Consider the following 18,125-nt stretch of genomic DNA (forward strand, 5'->3'; position numbering starts at 1 on the left):
ATCATAGGGTTGTTTACTATATGAGATTTTTACGAAAATATATGTTGTGGAATATACTGTAGGACGACATTTTCACAAGAGACTTCAAAACACTATACAGATTCAACCACGCGTATATTAATTATACCGGTCGAGGTCCAAGGGTCCAAAGGTTAAATTACTCAGGGAGTACAGTACACGTGTGTTGTTTATTAACAAAAAGCCAACAATACAACCACCACCACAAATAAATAATACCTTATGGGCAAGAAAACTTATAATGACGTTCAATTTTCTACATCCTACAAGCAGGATACTCTTTCGCCGTCGTTCTACACCTTTTATCATCTGTTCGTTCTACACTTATACACAGTCATGAACTTTGAAATCGGGTCCCTTAGACTCTAAAGGGTACGTATAGCCAACCTAAAAAAAATCTCTGAGACTTTTTAGAATTCCCAATAAATTTCCCAGAAGTTAAATTACCATTCCAAATATTTGTAAATTTTCTGCAACTACAACAAAATTTCACTATCATCGAGTGACTTAGTAGATGTATATTATACAAACACTAGTATTTGTGCCTTTTGGGCCCAGGGTCTGGTTATTGGTTAATGCTAGTAGGTATTCGTGCCCATAAGGTCAGATTAAGGTGGGGTCTTACCGAGGCGGTGCAAATGTGACGCGTCTACAAATCATGCATGCGGCTCTACGGTCCTTACCTGAAACAACAAATAAGTTATTAGTCTTCAATTTATTACATTTTAATATTGAAACGACAGCAGAAATGAGTAAGTGACTATTTGCTACACCCTAAGCAACCCATGTAATACCATAAGACATGTGTTACTACCCAAAAATGTACCATGGTAGCAAGAAATAAATAAATATACTAAGTCGGTCAAATTTCCAAAATCTCCGCACACTCTTTTTCCCTTAATAATAGTGTGTTTAGATTGTGTTGAACGTGTTGAACGCCTTACTAATGCTGTTTATTTTGACGACCGGTTTGGCCTAGTGGGTAGTGACCCTGCCTACGAAGCTGATGGTCCCGGGTTCAAATCCTGGTAAGGGCATTTATTCGTGTGATGAGCATGGATATTTGTTCCTGAGTCATGGGTGTTTTCTATGTATTTAAGTATTTATAAATATTTATATATTATATATATCGTTGTCTAAGTACCCTCAACACAAGCCTTATTGAGCTTACTGTGGGACTTAGTCAATTTGTGTAATAATGTCCTATAATATTTATTTTTATTTATTTATTTATTTTATGCATGGGTATACTCGTAGACAGATAACTTAGATTCTTTCATGCCAATTTAAAAAAGTCATCTTGATAGTAAATATGTATGTATCAAAGTAAATTAGAAGCAATTGTCTTTGATCTTTTCAATAAGAGGAACCTCAGCATTGGACCGATCTAAAACTACGAAAAATCCGCAAACATTAACAAATACTACTCTGCAAATCGTCAGCCTAAGCACATTAAATAAAACCTAGATGCCATATTCTTTTTCCCCAAACCAACAAAGGTAAAGGAACATCATTAACTCCAGTCTGTGTAATCGGATAGCACGGACGCGCGAGCCGTCAAAGGGGGCAGAACGGTGCTTAACCTGTGCAGAAAGCCCTCTTTGCTGGAGGAGACGGTAGGGTTACCGGGCGACAAATTGTTTAGGCATCTTCAATTTAGTTACTAAATTTTAGTAGAATGCGCGTTGCAGCGTAGTCGAGGCAAAGGAGGACGCTCGAGCCGTCAAAGGGCTCCTCGCTGGAGGTGATGTTAGGGTTAGGTTAGGTTAGACAAGGTGATAGGAATGTTTCTAGTAATAGTCTACTATCTACATAAAGGCGCAATTTCTTTTTCTCAATCTACAAATTCACAAAGACGTACAGGAACGTCATTAAACTCCAGTCTGTGTATAGCACGGTTGGGTGATTGAGCCGTCAAAGGGGCGGAAAGCTGCATAACCCGTGCAGAAAGGACTCTTTGCTGCAGGTTAAGTGAGGGTTACTAGGTGACAGGATTGTTCCTGATATGTTAGGGATTCCAGTAATATTAAACACATTGCTTAAATTTTAGTAACTAAGGCTTTATTAAGTTTTCAATTTTCATATGTCGGCGGTGAGAGAGTGGGGCGCCAGCCCGCTGCACGAGCGCTGGAAGGGCTACCACAAGCCTATCGTGACGGGCTCAGGGTAACCCGGGACGCAGGCCCTTATTTGAATTTTAATGTAATATAATATATTGTTATTTAAATTTTAGGATGTTATTTAATTTGATTTAATTTTATTTTAATTTAATTTAATTCTTTATGTGATGTAATTATGTGTAAATGTATAATGTATATGGAAATAATTTTCTGGATTAAATTTCATTCATTCATTCATTCATTCATATATTATTTTAACAAAATGGCACTACAAAACTAACTCGATTATAAAGTCACAAGAAATGCAGTCATTAAAACCGGTTAAGTTAAAAGATCTTATAACCTGCTTACTCCTTTTTTTTTAAATCAGTAAAAATGCGCTTACTTTACTCGAACCATAAAAAATAGTTTTGACGCTACAAGGAAATACGAACATATATGTATACAAAATTGACTGCTAACATCATCAAATCAGTGAATTTTCCGAATTTTTCAAATAAGTAGCTGTCAACCCTAAAGGTTAAGCTCAGTGATTTGCACTTCGCAAGGGTGCTTAAAGAGTCGGCTCTTTGCTAATTTATTAACTGAAAACAGGGAGTTTTGATGCATCAAAGAGAAAAGCTTTCGTAGGCCAATGAGTTGTTTCATCGGTGAATCAGAATTTCAGAACGGGCTGCATTGTTAATGGCTGTAATTCCTAATTATTTTACTTAAATTTTCGGTCGGATCGTTAATTATTGCTAATGATTTTTTTTCTGAGAAATAAGATGGCGTTTCTTTATCGGTTACATTCTAGACGCTAATAAAATGAGATATTAGCCTTAGAACGCACCGCGATTAATTTCTTGCGGTTTCAGTCTTGCAAGTGTGTGCGCTTATGAAGCATGCCGTACGTTACACTTTTTGCGGTTCTGAAACCGCAAAAAATTAATCTCAGTGCGTTCTAAGCCTAATATCGGGTAAAAAATCATCTTAACATAGAATATAGGATCCTTATAAGTTCTTAACTTAATAGCTAGCCTAGCCTAGATATTTTCCTGAGTTATAAATGTTTTGTGAGTATGTACGAGTACCTTATCTTTCTAATAAAGTGAGTACCGTCACCTCTGTACTATGTACTTATAAATACACATTATAAGCTTCTGCTAAATAATAAACAATGCCTCAGCTTCGATGAATACAGGACGCCAAGTTCAACATCGTCCACCTCTCGGGTCAGCGGCCGGCTAACGATATCTTGAGTTTCCCGGCTTAGTGCTTGATTTCCATTTGTTTTTTACTCTCGTGGTGCAAGAAACATCTCATTAATAGCTTTTATATACTTAACTGATGCTTTACTACTTGTTTATATTAAATTATCTTCAAAAGAACTTTGCGCACGTAATGAATAAAGGCCGTAAAGTTAAACATTGTCCACCCCTCGGGTCAGCGGCCAGCTAACGATACCTTGAGTTTCCCGGCCACTTGATTTCCATGTTTTTTTCTCGTGGTGCAAGAAACATCTCATTAATAGCTTTTATATACTTAACTGATGGTTTACTACTTGTTTATATTAAATTATCTTCAAAAGAACTTTGCGCACGTAATGAATAAAGGCCGTAAAGTTAAACATTGTCCAACCCTCGGGTCAGCGGCCAGCTAACGATATCTGGAGTTTCCCGGCCAAGTGCTTGCTTTCCATTTGTCTTGTCGCTGTCGTGGAGTATGAAATATCGCCGACAAGTATTACGCTGACGGTTTATTATTTGTCTACTTTAGATTCTTAAATTAATAATGTTTAGCGGGCGTATTATGTATTGTATTATCCAAGTATTACGTACCTATCTACCTAGTGTTTCTCCACAGTTGCTCCACCAAATATAACTGCGGTGTGGTTGCCAACTTATCACCACTTACAGGTTAACCCTGGGTGGGTGGGTTGTATTTTTTTTTACTGCACCATATTTGATGATAATTTAAGAAAAGACTATCATGTTGAAGATAATACGTTTTGTTTTAAACGCGTTATTCAAATAAGCACTGTTATAATCATGTTATTAGAGTCATACCAAGATAAGTTGGCAGGGATTTTGGCAGCGCAAGTGTAATTTTAATCGTCAAACTTTTATTAAATTATGACGTATACTTAACACTTGCACAGACTGAGCTGTCAAAGTCGCTACTAACTTCGCTTGGTCTGACTCTGTAGACAAAAGAGACAGTAAAATCCGCACGACATTCTGAGAGACCTCTGACTCTTCTCTTCTTTTTTCTGGTTACCTTATTGTTCTGGATCGCGACCACATATAATAAATATGTGCAGTCAATAAGCCATGTGGACTACACGGTGCAGACTGTCGCTAGCCGACCTCTTCATAGCGGTCCACCACCTCATACGTGCCCCACACCGAGCACGTGTGAAACTGAGACCTTTTATAGCGATTATCATAAGTTTATTCTGGTACTCATCAATGGTATTAAGTTCCGAAGATCACGTGATCAGGGAGGCGCTGACAATACCTTGGAAACCTTCACAGTCTCTTGATAGATAACTGGCAACGATTATTTGAATTCAGAACTATTACCCTGCTGAAGGAATAAAGATCTGCGGGCGATTTCATTCTGAAAGTAGCAAGCATCCGGGTTAGTCGATATAAATGTATTTCGTTTATGAAGAAAAAAGATTATCGAATAAAAAAAGAATCTACCAGGAGCATTTACATTTCCCACCTCAGCTAGACCGTATCTCTTTTACAATACCATGCACCAGAAAAGGCAGTGGAAAACCCAAAACCACGTGGTTGGCTACTATAACCCGTGACTTGGAGCGAGCCCAACTTACAGATCCGACAACCCAGGACAGACCGTCCTGGCGCCTTAGAACGAGGAGAGCTGACCCCCAGTAATGGGAAGTGGCAAGGAAGAAGAACGGTCTTAGGTTAATAACAATCAGTTCAGAAATGAGATGTTCTAAATAAACTTCAGTCTTGAGTCAAAACAGTTTTCAAACACATTTTTTGAGATTAAGACGCGAAGTCAATTAGCGTTCATAATACTACCCACATTTTTTTTAGTCGAATAATTTCAAAAAGGTTCGCACTAAATAATGTCGTAACACAGGCCGTAAAAAATGTCTGAAGGACGGCGAGCGCTCACAAATTGGCCACTTGAACTGCAGTCTCTCCTTGGAGGATGTTTATATAAGAATACGTTTGAAAATATGGAAAAATTATTACACGAGAATTGCCAAAGTAGCATGTTTTTGTACTTGGGTGAGGTCTTACCCACAATTTGCATAAAGATTTTCTTAAAAGCGAGTTTGTAGAAAATTTCTTGAAAAACACAAAGGATCTCTGCTCTGTAGAATTTAAAAAAAAGAAATAAATAAAAAAATTCGGTAGCTTAAAAATAAGTTAAAATATCTGCGCTAGTGCCTCTTTTTATTTTAAGTGGGAATACTCTTGTACTAAGAGAGTACCGCAAAATGTATTATGAGTTTACAGAGTGCCTATTTATTTTGTGGCCCTGGATAAACATTTTGTACGACTTCACTTTTTAGTGTAGACTAACTTCTCGTTAATACGCTTTAAAAATCATGTTACAGTACATATGGTGCTACTTTCCAGCACGCGTGCGGGAATGAGCACTTTCCGTGCATATGTCGAAACTTTAAAGATCCATATGTACTGTAAAACGTTGTACGATACACGAGCGAATAGGTAATTCGCTACTCGTGTGGATTTCAAACACTCCCTTCGGTCGTGTTTTAATTTATCACCACTCGTTGCGAATTTCCTATTTTCTGCACTTGTATCGTAAATAACTATTTATTATTACTTGTATAATAAATCCTGTTAAACATTTGTACGGTTCTTATATTAATTATCAATAAATAAACACTAGGCTATTGTAATTTAATGTTTTGCAAAGCCGTATCTCTATTGGGCGCGTGTGTACGCGTATCGCGTAGTCAATTTGTTGAAACAACTTATTTGAAACTCCTGTAATTACCTTTAATAGAAACCCATTCAATATGAAATCAAACCTTGGCCGTTGGCCAAGCCACGTAGGACCCTAGCCTTAAGGATAGTTGCCAAGTAAGAAACTGAATTGGAAAAGCAAAAACATTGAATATGCGTTACCTACTAGCTTTCTGATTTTCTTTACAAAGTAGATAATAACATCGACGTGAATTCAAAAAAATACAAAACCCCCTAGGCTATGTCTCAACGAAGCCAAAAAATCCTACTCTATGTTCCTTGTTGATAAAGGAATCCTAAAAAACAAAAAAGCACTTAAAACATCGCGGTCAACCCGCTAAGGACGCTAAGTTTTCTAATTACAACTTTTTCTCTGAACTTGAAGGTCGGTCGGTTCCACAATCAAGTCAAACACAGGCTTCAGTTTTGGATAACACAACATAAGAGTCACGAGTATTACAACACTAACATGCCAATTCGGGTAACATGACACTTTTTAAGGGTTATACTCTTAGTTTGATCATTTATTAACACAATTTGTCAATTTGACAATAAATTTATGCTCGTAAATTGCATGATCATTAAATTTAGAAGGAAGTGTCCATCACTGTTATTTCTTATTTAAATGTCCAACACTGGTGAAGCTTCTTACGAACCCAAAAATTAGCTTGCAAGACTTAAAAAGAAGCAGCGTTCTTACCATTATGACGAGATTAATCCTTAAAAGTCCGAACTTCCATTAATACTAAAAGGAATAATCACGCGAAGTTAGGCGACGGCGGCCTATCGGTTCAAACTTTTATATTGGACCGCCGACAGCTGTTCGAGCGTTGCCATTAGTCCGCGAGCTGTTGCCAGTCTAGTACTGTCGTCCATTATCTTAGGGCCGATTTTTGGAACGAAGTTTGACGACCGGTTTGGCCTAGTGGGTAGTGACCCTGCCTACGAAGCTGATGGTCCCGGGTTCAAATCCTGGTAAGGACATTTATTCGTGTGATGAGCATGGATATTTGTTCCTGAGTCATGGGTGTTTTCTATGTATTTAAGTATTTATAAATATTTATATATTATATATATCGTTGTCTAAGTACCCTCAACACAAGCCTTATGTAATAATGTCCTATAATATATAAAAAAAGTTCCTCATCAGACAGTACGGACTTGGGGGTTAGGTGAAAAAAAAGTGTAAGAGTTTTCCGTCGCGAAAACCCCGACACGACCCTTTCTTAACTTGATTCCAACCGAGTGAGAATGAGGATGAGGATGTTGGAACGAAGTTCCTCATAGTACGGTTTGGACTTGGCGGATGGGGGCTAGGCGAAAAAAAGTGTAGGACTTTTCCGTCACGAAAACCCGGCACGGCCCTTTCGTAACTTCGTTCCAACCGAATGAGAATGAGGATGTTGGAACGAAGTTCCTTATCGCACGGTTCGGATTCAGCGGATGGGGGCTAGGCGAAAAAAAGTGTAAGAGTTTTCCGTCACGAATACCCGGCACGGCCCTTTCTTAACTTCGTTCCAACCAAGTGAGAATGAGGATGTTGGACGAAGTTCCTTATCGCACGGTTCGGACTTGGCGGATGGGGGCTAGATGAAAAAAAGTGCAAGTTTTCCGTCACGAAAACCCGGCACGACCCTTTCTTAACTTCGTTCCCGGATGTTGCACCACTCACACAACTCTATCTATGCACCAAATTGTATGATAAAAAAAAATCGATAACTAAATAAAAATCGGCTTGTTAGGTCTTGGTCATACGTACATCACGTCATATAAAAAAGGATCAATGACAGGTCAAATAACAGCCAAAAATAACCTAATTTATCGTCAAGTTAGAACTGAACAAACAATTCGTAAATCTTTTTGCATTAACATAAAATCGAATGATAGTCAGTTAAGAATGTCGCTGTTAGTACAGTCGCAAACAGATATATCGGAACCGTCGAGGTGCTCAAAAATATCTGAACATGCATCGCCACTGACACGCCCTGACAATAAAGCTCAATTATTTGATAATTAGCTATCCAATACTTTACTCAGACTTTGTGAAACTGGCCCTAAGTAGGTATATCTGCTGACTGTTCATTTTCGTCTACTGTGTCAAGTAGCATCTGTCTCGAACGAGCACGGACTTTTATAACACACAAACCTACTCGTATTTCCCTCCGTAGCGCCATGTCTTGGCAATATTTTGTTTTCCAATGTTGTCTGTTTCAGTTGCTTGCTTGCATACGAATATTACTAAGACGTAAAACTTTACGGACAAAACTAGTACACGTAAAAGTTTCCAGTAAAGAAAAGGGATAAGTACGGTTCCGGTGCAAGTGCCTCTAATCCAGCATAATATTGTATTATATAATAGTTATAGCCGCAGTTGCCCCATGGGTTCACTTTTGCTTACAGACTTTAGGTGTTATAAACTATACTAATATCGGTTCCACTCATCAGTGACTTTCATTTAAGTAATAACTTTTTGGCAAAAAAACATCTTTGGTACTAAGCTATTATCGCTGACTGTACTTTTCTTACCACAGGCAACTAATACCCATCGAGACAATTCTAAAAACTCCAAACACCATTTACTTGAGTTGTTTCATCACAAAGTTCCTATGGGCACCTCACGCCTGTATCATCAGATCAGCTCGATGGTACCATAATATGGCACTGTCATCCGGCTTACACATGTATGTAAAGTGGGTCAAATTTAGCTGTTTATACTAACAGGGCAAGTTAAAAGCTTGTAAAAATAGGAGCCATCGCCATCCAATGACTGTAGTTAAAAGGGCCAATCATTACTGTGTTCACTGATAAAATGAATAAAAAAATGTTAGAATAATAAAAAGCAAAACGATCCTGTATAACATTTATTAGTAACTTATCCTCATCTTTTACTCCATCAATAAAGTTCAAAGGGAAAATAGTTATTGAAAGGAATACCAACAGAGTATTCAGATCATTGCATCTGATCCTACAGATAGCTTGCGCAATTCCTGTGTTTTAAAAAATATCCTGGGGCGTAGATAGAGCGATTTATTTAAATAAAAACTGTCCGCCTTTTAAAAGAACTTCAGCTCTAATCCTTTCTAATAAAGGCTTTAATAGCTTGGACAAGCACAGATATGTTTGAGAAAAAACTTGAAGAGTGACTAGAGTTAATGCGGAAATCGAGGTTAAAAACAAAAAGGCATAAGCAACTCGTTTTTCCAGTTAATATAAGCCCTTTGGTTAGTGAAATATAATGTTATCTCTGCTTTCTCGTTGTTTACTCCGCTCTTTTAATTAACTTGACAAATCTACGACGGAGTGGTACTGATGGAGAAAATAATTTAAATGAAGTCGTTGGGATTCGTAAAACTTCTGTCAAAGCCAAGAGTCATTAATTTCAATGCTAAATTCGTGCAAACTACTGTGAATGAGTATGGTGTGGATGAAGGTTTGATTATGAGACTTGATCACTAAGTAAACAAAGTAGACTTGAACTAGGCTTCCCTAATTTCCAACTAGAGCACCTTCCACTATTAGGGGACCGATTTAAAATCTCTCAAGCTGAAATCTCCTTTGCTGATAAAAGTGATTAACTGAATAATGCGGTCGAATAATAACATTGAAAAACTTGCCGAATACCTAATAAGTACCGAATGTTCGACCCATTTCTAATTCATTGTTCGATAGCAATGCGAGATCCTGTCAAAGTTAACAATGCCACACTCACCGCGCAACAATGTACACAAACACAAACAACTATTTTTCACTAAGCGGACACTTTAACGCGACACTAAAAGCACCAAAAAGAAACCAACGCCTAACGCTGGACAAACATTGGAAGTTTTCATTGTCACAGTCCCATTGTGGGCTCTCCTGGCCCATTGTGTCCGCTGATTTTAAACGGCGGACAATGGTTCGTGGTAAATTCGCTGTTTCAACATTGAACAAGCGTCGAAAAGGCAAGTTGGGTACTGAAAGTTTTGGAAAGTCTGGCTATATTTTTGGTGCTCAAAGTAATACTTGAGTTCTCTTTGCATTTTCAATTAATTTGTCATGTACTTTGAAGAAGATGCAGTTTATCAGAGAGGTGGGGTCAGCTGTCCCTGTCTTTCTATAGGGTTTTGTCTATGAGCTATAACAATAGCCTTTCATACTTTATCAAAAACTGAATATAAATCTCGGTACACTATAGAGTATCCAAAATGCGTCGACAATTTCTTTTACTGCGGTAAAAGTTGATAATTTAACTAACGTTTGTGTATCATAGCTAAAGGCTAAAACGTGTTGAAGATAACACGTTCTTTGGAACGAAGTTCCTTATCGGACGGTTGGCGGACTGGGGCTAGGCGAAAAAAGGGTAAGATTTCGCGGTCCTCTTTTGTTTAAATTATTTCTCGAGAACAAGTAGCCTTATTTCACCGACTTGCGTATATCATATTTTGGCGCAGTTGGCAAACAGGGTTCAGAGTGTATGCAGATATTACTTCTGGTATTATTTTGCACTTAATATCATATTTTTTATTATCTAAGGGAGTATGAAGCTCGAGCTAAGCGTATCCATTTCAGCTAGTACAAAAATGTTATGTTTAGTGGTTCTAACTGCCTGTAAGTCGCATTTCTGAACTTATTTGTGAAATTTTGTGAGCAGTTTCGATAATTCATTATTTTTTTTGTATTTGTTAATCAATATTACGATCTATACTATCGATACAACGTTTATCAATAATAATATACTTCGTTCCAAAAGAATGTTCCACGACACTCACACATTTTTTATTTGTTAATTCCTATTCCAATATCATCAAATCGAAACAGAGGTTTCATGCAAAATTTCAACTAAAAATGTTTTTCGACAGTTCGACATCTTCAGGTGGCGCATTGACATTGAAATTTAGGACAAAAAAATGAAAATTCAACTTTAAAAAATTATTTTTCAATCCCCATTGTATCTTAGTTTCTGGCAACGTTTAGAAAGCAACTGACGAATGCTGAACGAAGAAACACATTCTATAGGTGTATAAAACAGCTATCAACAGAGTGAATGCATAAAATGTTTTATCACTAGCAACGCCATGCAGTGGCGGGGATGAATGTCCGGGAGATATTACACACCACATGTACGTATACATTCATGTACCTACTTATTACTATGTAGCTGGAGTAAACTGTAATAAAACTCAAAAGCAGACTTTTATAGATACGAATTATCTTTTTTAATTGCTGGAAGAACTAACGGCGGCGAGTATTATCGATCTCTAGGCAGCACTGGTTTTGAGTAGATTTTGAATATATATGTATTACGCTCCACACCATCTACAAATTTACACTCCCACACAGCTGTGAAAATAAATGTATAAGTATATCTAATATGTCATCTCGTTGACAAGACAGACTCGTACCTACACTTCGTAACTAACTGTGTTGGTAGACGACCTTCTGTACACAAATCTTACATAAAATAAGGCTCATATCTTACCGAGGTACGATTGTTTTAGAAAGAAGCAGTCACTGGTGATTACAGCCGAAATCCTCTCGTAACTAACTACCCATTTTCTTTATACGCAGTGGTTTCATCCAAATTTTCCCCGTTGATTCCGCGAGGAAAACTTGAATCTATAAGAGATACCAAAATACGATCCTGAGAGTAATGAAGTCGATTTTAGAAAATAAATTTTATTATTTTCTAAAATCGACCGTATGCTTTCTACCGTAATGGTGTAAGGAAACATATCGTCATACTCGTAGTGTAGAAGCGTAATCTATGAAGCATAAACAAAGATAGCTGCGACCGCAGGTACAATCCGGTTACATTTTAACGAGGAAACCGAACACCGGCTGTACAGTCGGCTGCGTAAAAAGAAAACGTGGAAACTGTTGTTTGTTATTCCGATCCACGCTAGGCATTTTTAATGAATGTTTTATGAAAAGGGTTTTTAAACTAGATGAACTGAAACGTTAGGTCTAGAAATAAATAAAAAACCGGACAGGTGCGAGTCGGATTCGCCCACCGAGGGTTACGTACATTTTTTATTTTATTTATAAAATTCTGATTTTTCCCTGTAGATACTAGTAGTGTAAGACGACGAATTTAACCCTGTGTTAGTTTGCTAACCCTGGATCGCGCAAGTGGGCCTTAGGGAAAAGAATCTAACCCACAAATCTTTATTAGGAAAGTTTGTGATTTATCTGTCAAAAACAAAGGTAATGTATCCTTTTTCGCTAAACTACGGCCATTTGTTCTGCACCAAAAATCTCATTTATATCTAACCATATTCTAAATCTAGATAAAGCTGAACATAAAAAACAAATTAGGTAAATATCACAAAATCTATAGTCAGGCGAAAATATTCAAATAAATCTGATCCGTAATCTCGTCTCCGACTGACGTTGCTAGGCGATGCTTCCCAGCAATATTGGATTTTCAGTTAGCTACAACAAAGTTATAAGAGTTATGATTTGAGAAATGTATGTATTAGCTCCGTGCATAGGACTGCCATACGTCAGGATTTCCCCTGACATGTCAAGATTTTTGGTCCATTGTCAGGATTGCGGGAGGACTTGGCAAGTGTCAGGGTTACCACAAGCAAAGCGAAATTTATACAAAATTTTAAATGCTCCTAACTCTTATAATAATTAAAAATTCGATAAATCAAATGAACCCCTTCATTAATAACTGTGGTTGATATACATCGAATTCTGTCAAAATACTTTTTAATTATGATAATATCCCGAGAGTGAAGTAAGGACCACGTGTTTATGAGAAGGCGATTTCGCGCGGACGTCCTCTTTCGTCCTAATGACGCATTGGTCGCAGTGCTAATAACCATAAATTAGGTTTGTTTAAAAGCTAAGCTACTTACCTTCAATCAACATTTACGTACTGAGATTGCGGAGCAATAGCATTATACATACTTACCTATATATTATAGTAAATAAGAATCAAGAAAGGCAAACAAAGCACAAATTAGCGTAAAAAGCTTCTAGCTTTTAAAACTCAAGACTCGTCTCACGAAAATTAATTAAAGTATTCGCGTCAGAACCTCAGGCGATTTTCACATTACCCCAGTGTGCGAGCGGGACATCGCTATATACTTTCATAGCACTATCTCGCTCACACACCTCATCAGTGTGACCGCATCAGAAGCCGTAACACGAGAGCCAGTTTCATTAATGCGAGCATAAACAAAACGAGCGAAAAAAGCGTTAGGTACCTAAAGGGGGGGGCGTCTGAACCCCCCATCGATTTACATGGGGAGAGTGGTAAGATCACAGATCACTCTTGCCCACAAGACGGAGCATATTCAGATGAATTGCGCTCCTATCCTACGAATAAATTGAAACCGCAGGCACTTGGATCCATGTTAACGTTCCTTAAAATTCGAGCTTTGGGGACCACGAGCATCAGGCGCCATCATGAGAAGTATAAGTCTTTTTTGATTTTTCTATTTTCTCAGGATCTATAAGTTTTTATGTGAATATTGTGTATGGCGAAACGGAAGCTGATTTAATTCCACACAAAAATGATATATATGATAAAGTGCTGATATAAGTACAGTCAGCGATAAAAGCTTACACCAAAAATGAAATTTTTGCCTAAAACTTAATGTGGGTCCTCCTCTATAGGCTTCACGATGCGAAACCTATAGAGGTGTAATCTGTGGGCGAGATAGACGGTGAAATATTTAAATAGTCTGGCTTTGAACACTTTTGCGGACGTGGTCGTGTGGCGTTTAATTGAAATGCCTAGTTTCCTACCTACTCATTTTTAGGGTTCCGCACAACGCTCTATTTAGTCTGCGCCTATGTGGATTTATTTATTTATTGTTTATTTTTTTATACTACGTTGGTGGCAAACAAGCATACGGCCCGCCTGATGGTAAGCAGTCTCCGTAGCCTATGTACGCCTGCAACTCCAGAGGAGTTACATGCGCGTTGCCAACCCTTTATTTAAACTTTATCGCACAAAATACAAACATATGTAAATTAAACTTTGGTGAGACATATTCTAAAATATTTAGATACCACGTTTACACTGACTTGAATTATTCGTTTCGTCGTTATATGGTGACATGTTACAATAGCAACGAATAATTCAAGTGTGCACAAATGGGGGACTTAATGCTTAATGGCATTCTCTACTAGTCTACCATCGGGCTAAATAAAGACGTGAAAAATGGTGCAAGGAGAAAGAAGATATTTATCAAAACACATCAGGAAATACTTTCAGAGCTTAAGGATTGCAAAAAATAGACGTACATGTAAGTTACATCTATTTTTCTAGTGGAAATGCTCATGAAATAATGTGTACCGTAAACTTGTTCAACATTGTCTAAAATGCTTAATATTATATAAGGTCTAAAATGCTTAATATTTTATCAAAAACGCTGTTTATATATAATTTGTAATAATATTCACCTTTCTCCCGCTGTCTTAGGAATTAGTAGACATATACAACGTTTTGATAGGTAACAACTGTTTTTGCCAGGCAATGTTGTGCAAATTTTAGTAGCTCCTTCCTGAACAGTACGAATGTACGTACATACATTTTCTTTGAGACGTAATACATAAAGAGTTCAATATTTTTCCATTTTGCGGCAATTCTGCTGGAAGTAGATTCTGATTTCACGGATCTTATCTTGTTTTGATACGACCTCACGCTTATTGTGCTGGAAATGCAATAATTCATGTCGTGTCATTTAATTAGGCATGTCGCTCGCACGTATTGGTGGGCGTAGGTTGCATATTCACATACGCTGCACACGCCCTGCAAACGATGCTACAAATCTTAGAAGCAAAGGCAAAGCGGAAAACTCACACAGACATATACGCAGTGAGTTTTATAATTTTTTCTTTATTTCTAGGATTAACAAATAATTAAATCAGAATCTTGAAAAGTAAATCTCGAGCGGCGAATTGTCTGTCTCGTATTACCTATTTGTCTATAAATGAGAATGAAAGTTTATAAAATACCGACGAACAATGTAAACGAAATAGAATCCGTATTTTTAATTGGTTTTAAATGGAAAGATTATACTTTCCAGAGGTACAGTCAGTGACAAAGTACCTACGTGGAATATTTTTTATAAGGCTCGACAAAATAAAATGATTTGGACACTCACTTTGAACATGATTTCATAACGGCGTGCAGGCTGTGTGGCTACAAGTAAGCAAATAGCATCAGCAACGTTATTTTTTAACTGAAAACAATCCAATTCGAATTATGTACACTGTGTACAAAACAAGTCAAAAAAACACAGTACCTAAAAGTATATGTTCATTTTTTTATTTTTAATGCAACAAACTATAACTTGCCAATTAGTTGAAAATTATGTAATTTATAAGACTCCATAAAATGCATAAGGTGAAAACAGTATTTCAACAAAATAAATAAAACACCAATGTCCAATATGTCCATCCATCAAATTATTAAATTTGCATTTCTAGAACCTTCCTCGCTCTTTCCAAATATCTACAAGCTCATATTCTAAATGGATTGAAATATGAAATTTACAAAATCCACGGTCAAAAGTCGAAGCAAATAAAATGTAATATTTTCGCTTTGAGAAGAGGACGACAAGGCATTTAGAAATATGAGATGTTGATTTATTGAAGGCGTAAAATGGGACGTATTATTGTATACGAATATAAATTTTGCGTCTTGTTTTGTATTGCGAAAATGCTTTATGAAACGAACAAGAAAAAGTTGATAACATGAAAATAAGTAATCCAATTCTCAGATAAAAGTATGTCGCTGCTTATTTCTAGTGTGAAAACTAGTTACTCGTACCTATTGTTCAAACTATCATATCTGATCCGGAGCAATGATAACGGGTCACTTGTTATAGAAATTTCCGTACAAAGTTTTCATTACGCTTAAGTTTAAAATCTGTATGTTATTGATAGACAGTGTTCTTCGCATACTACATAACGATGTACGCAATACACAACAAGTAGTATATAGAAGATCAAAAGCTTTAGTTTACCTAAGAACCTATTAACCTATATCTTCTTTCAATAAGTTATGTGTCAAAACAACATTTATCGGCGACTGTACTTTTCTTATATGCCTTATTTCAACTGGATCGGTTTAAAATGGTTTGCATGAAGAGTGAAGACAATCTCTAACATGCATATATGTACCTACATACGAACATTGCAAGTTAAATAAAAGCTTATAAAAACAGTACCCCTAGTGTAAATTTGATCGACATCATAACGTGACGAACGCGTTTGCGTTAAGTCTCATTTTGTATAGGATTTTGAGTTTCCAAAACGTCCCGCTTGGCGCGCTCTTTCTAAATCCAATACAAAATGAGACTAAACGCAAACGCGTACGTCACGTTTCGAAATCGAATTTATTTACTCTAGGGGTACAGGTCTAAACCTCACAAACTCCCAAGTTCCCAGTGTGGAACGATTTTTTATGTGTTCAACATATTAGCCCGGCTGCGCCCGCGGCCACGGACAATGTAGATAGGTCCCGGCATGTTTGCCCACCAAGTTTGCGGAGAACGTTGTAAAGAGGCATTGAACACTAGTGACACAGTAGTTCAAGTAGGTACTTGCTTCATAATGGTGTAGGTAGAGAGTTTAGGAAGTCAGTCAGTCAGGTACGTATATGTAACAGATGAAATTTTTGATGATGTCAATAAAGATTTTGAATAACAATCATATATAATAACAATGTATATAACTTAAATAACCCCTTAAAAAATTAAAAACCCCCTACGCTTATCATGAGATTTTAAACCATTTTATGCCAGATATGCCGTACATCATTTTGGAAGAGAGCTGATATTCTTCAAACTGCTGGATCGATTTTTATCAAACATAGCCAAGAACCACCGCAAAGAATCTCGCTTTCACGTAAAAAAACTGCATCGAAATTGTTTCATTGGTTTGAGAGCTACGATGCCACAGACAGACAGACATTAGCGTCAAACGGATAACACCCCTCGTCAGGGGTTAAAAACATGAAGCATTCATAAATGGTTTTTAAGCGGGTTTCGCTTCATTTAACTCCCGAGACCCGACGATAGGGTATCGGCTACAATACCGGTAAACTGGGGTTACTTTGAATCACGGGTTGACATTGATCATCGATTTTTAAACATTAAGTAATTGTTTCCTGAATGCTTTCATCGTGTACTTATTACTGTTAACGTATCCAACTACATCAATAAAAATTATTAAGCTTGCGTTGAAAATTGATGTTCAATGATCAATGATTCCCCGTGATTCAAAGCACCCCAGTTTACTGTACTTTAATAAATTAGGGATAATTCACTAGTTTCCCAACCAAAACGTGTTCCAACTAGTCTTAATGGAAAAAGTTGGAGTTTGACATCGCACATTGTTCTCAACGAGTTGGTACTTGACAAACTCGAAGATATGAGTTGCTGTTTAAGTTTGAAATATAATTTCGAGAATATACCGAGAATGGTAGAGTAAATGTGATAAAAGTTGCGGTCTGCGGGTTTATAAGAAAAGTGGAACGAGACGTAGGAGGGATATAAAAATTAAAAACGTGAAAGTTACCTAAGTAGAAGCGATATAATTGTTCAGCTTATAAAGAAAGAATAAGTTAAGTTGAAAGCTTTTGCAGTATCGTCGCGAATAATAAAGACAAATTGGATTGACGAAAAGACTAATATGAATCCAAAATTTGACATTACTACACATTGGTAACATTATTTACAACAAGTAGCATAAAAAGATGATCGATATCAAACAATCAGCAACCGAAGCATCCTAAAATATCTGAATGATACCCACAAATGACACGACAGAAGGGGAGTGCAAATCCAGCTGAATCTTTTGTCAAAAACCAATCTACTTGCGGACGTTAAAGTTATTTGAGCCTTTATTGGATCTAGCAGAATTAATGAGGTTTTATTGTTAAAGGTATCTGCCAGATTCGGCAGATGCTAGCGAGATATGCTCCCGGTACCGAATTTGTATGGCGAGAACCGGGAATTCCCGTATCCGGTACTGTATTTGTATAGAAAATCAGTGCCAGAAGGACTCAGACTAAGATGTCAGTCAC

The 18,125-nt window shown here is 37.1% G+C and overlaps 1 long non-coding RNA gene across 1 annotated transcript in view; it reads right to left on the reverse strand.

Moving 5' to 3' along the window:
• Positions 1 to 587: 587 nt before the first annotated feature.
• Positions 588 to 18,125, reverse strand: part of LOC133530448 (uncharacterized) — a 124,633-nt gene continuing 107,095 nt past the window's right edge. The window contains exon 3 of the long non-coding RNA XR_009801307.1: positions 588 to 701. This is a non-coding gene — a long non-coding RNA (uncharacterized LOC133530448). The remainder of the gene's footprint in view (positions 702 to 18,125) is intronic.

Source organism: Cydia pomonella, chromosome 22, assembly GCF_033807575.1.
Source record: "Cydia pomonella isolate Wapato2018A chromosome 22, ilCydPomo1, whole genome shotgun sequence".
Lineage (NCBI taxonomy): Eukaryota > Metazoa > Arthropoda > Insecta > Lepidoptera > Tortricidae > Cydia > Cydia pomonella.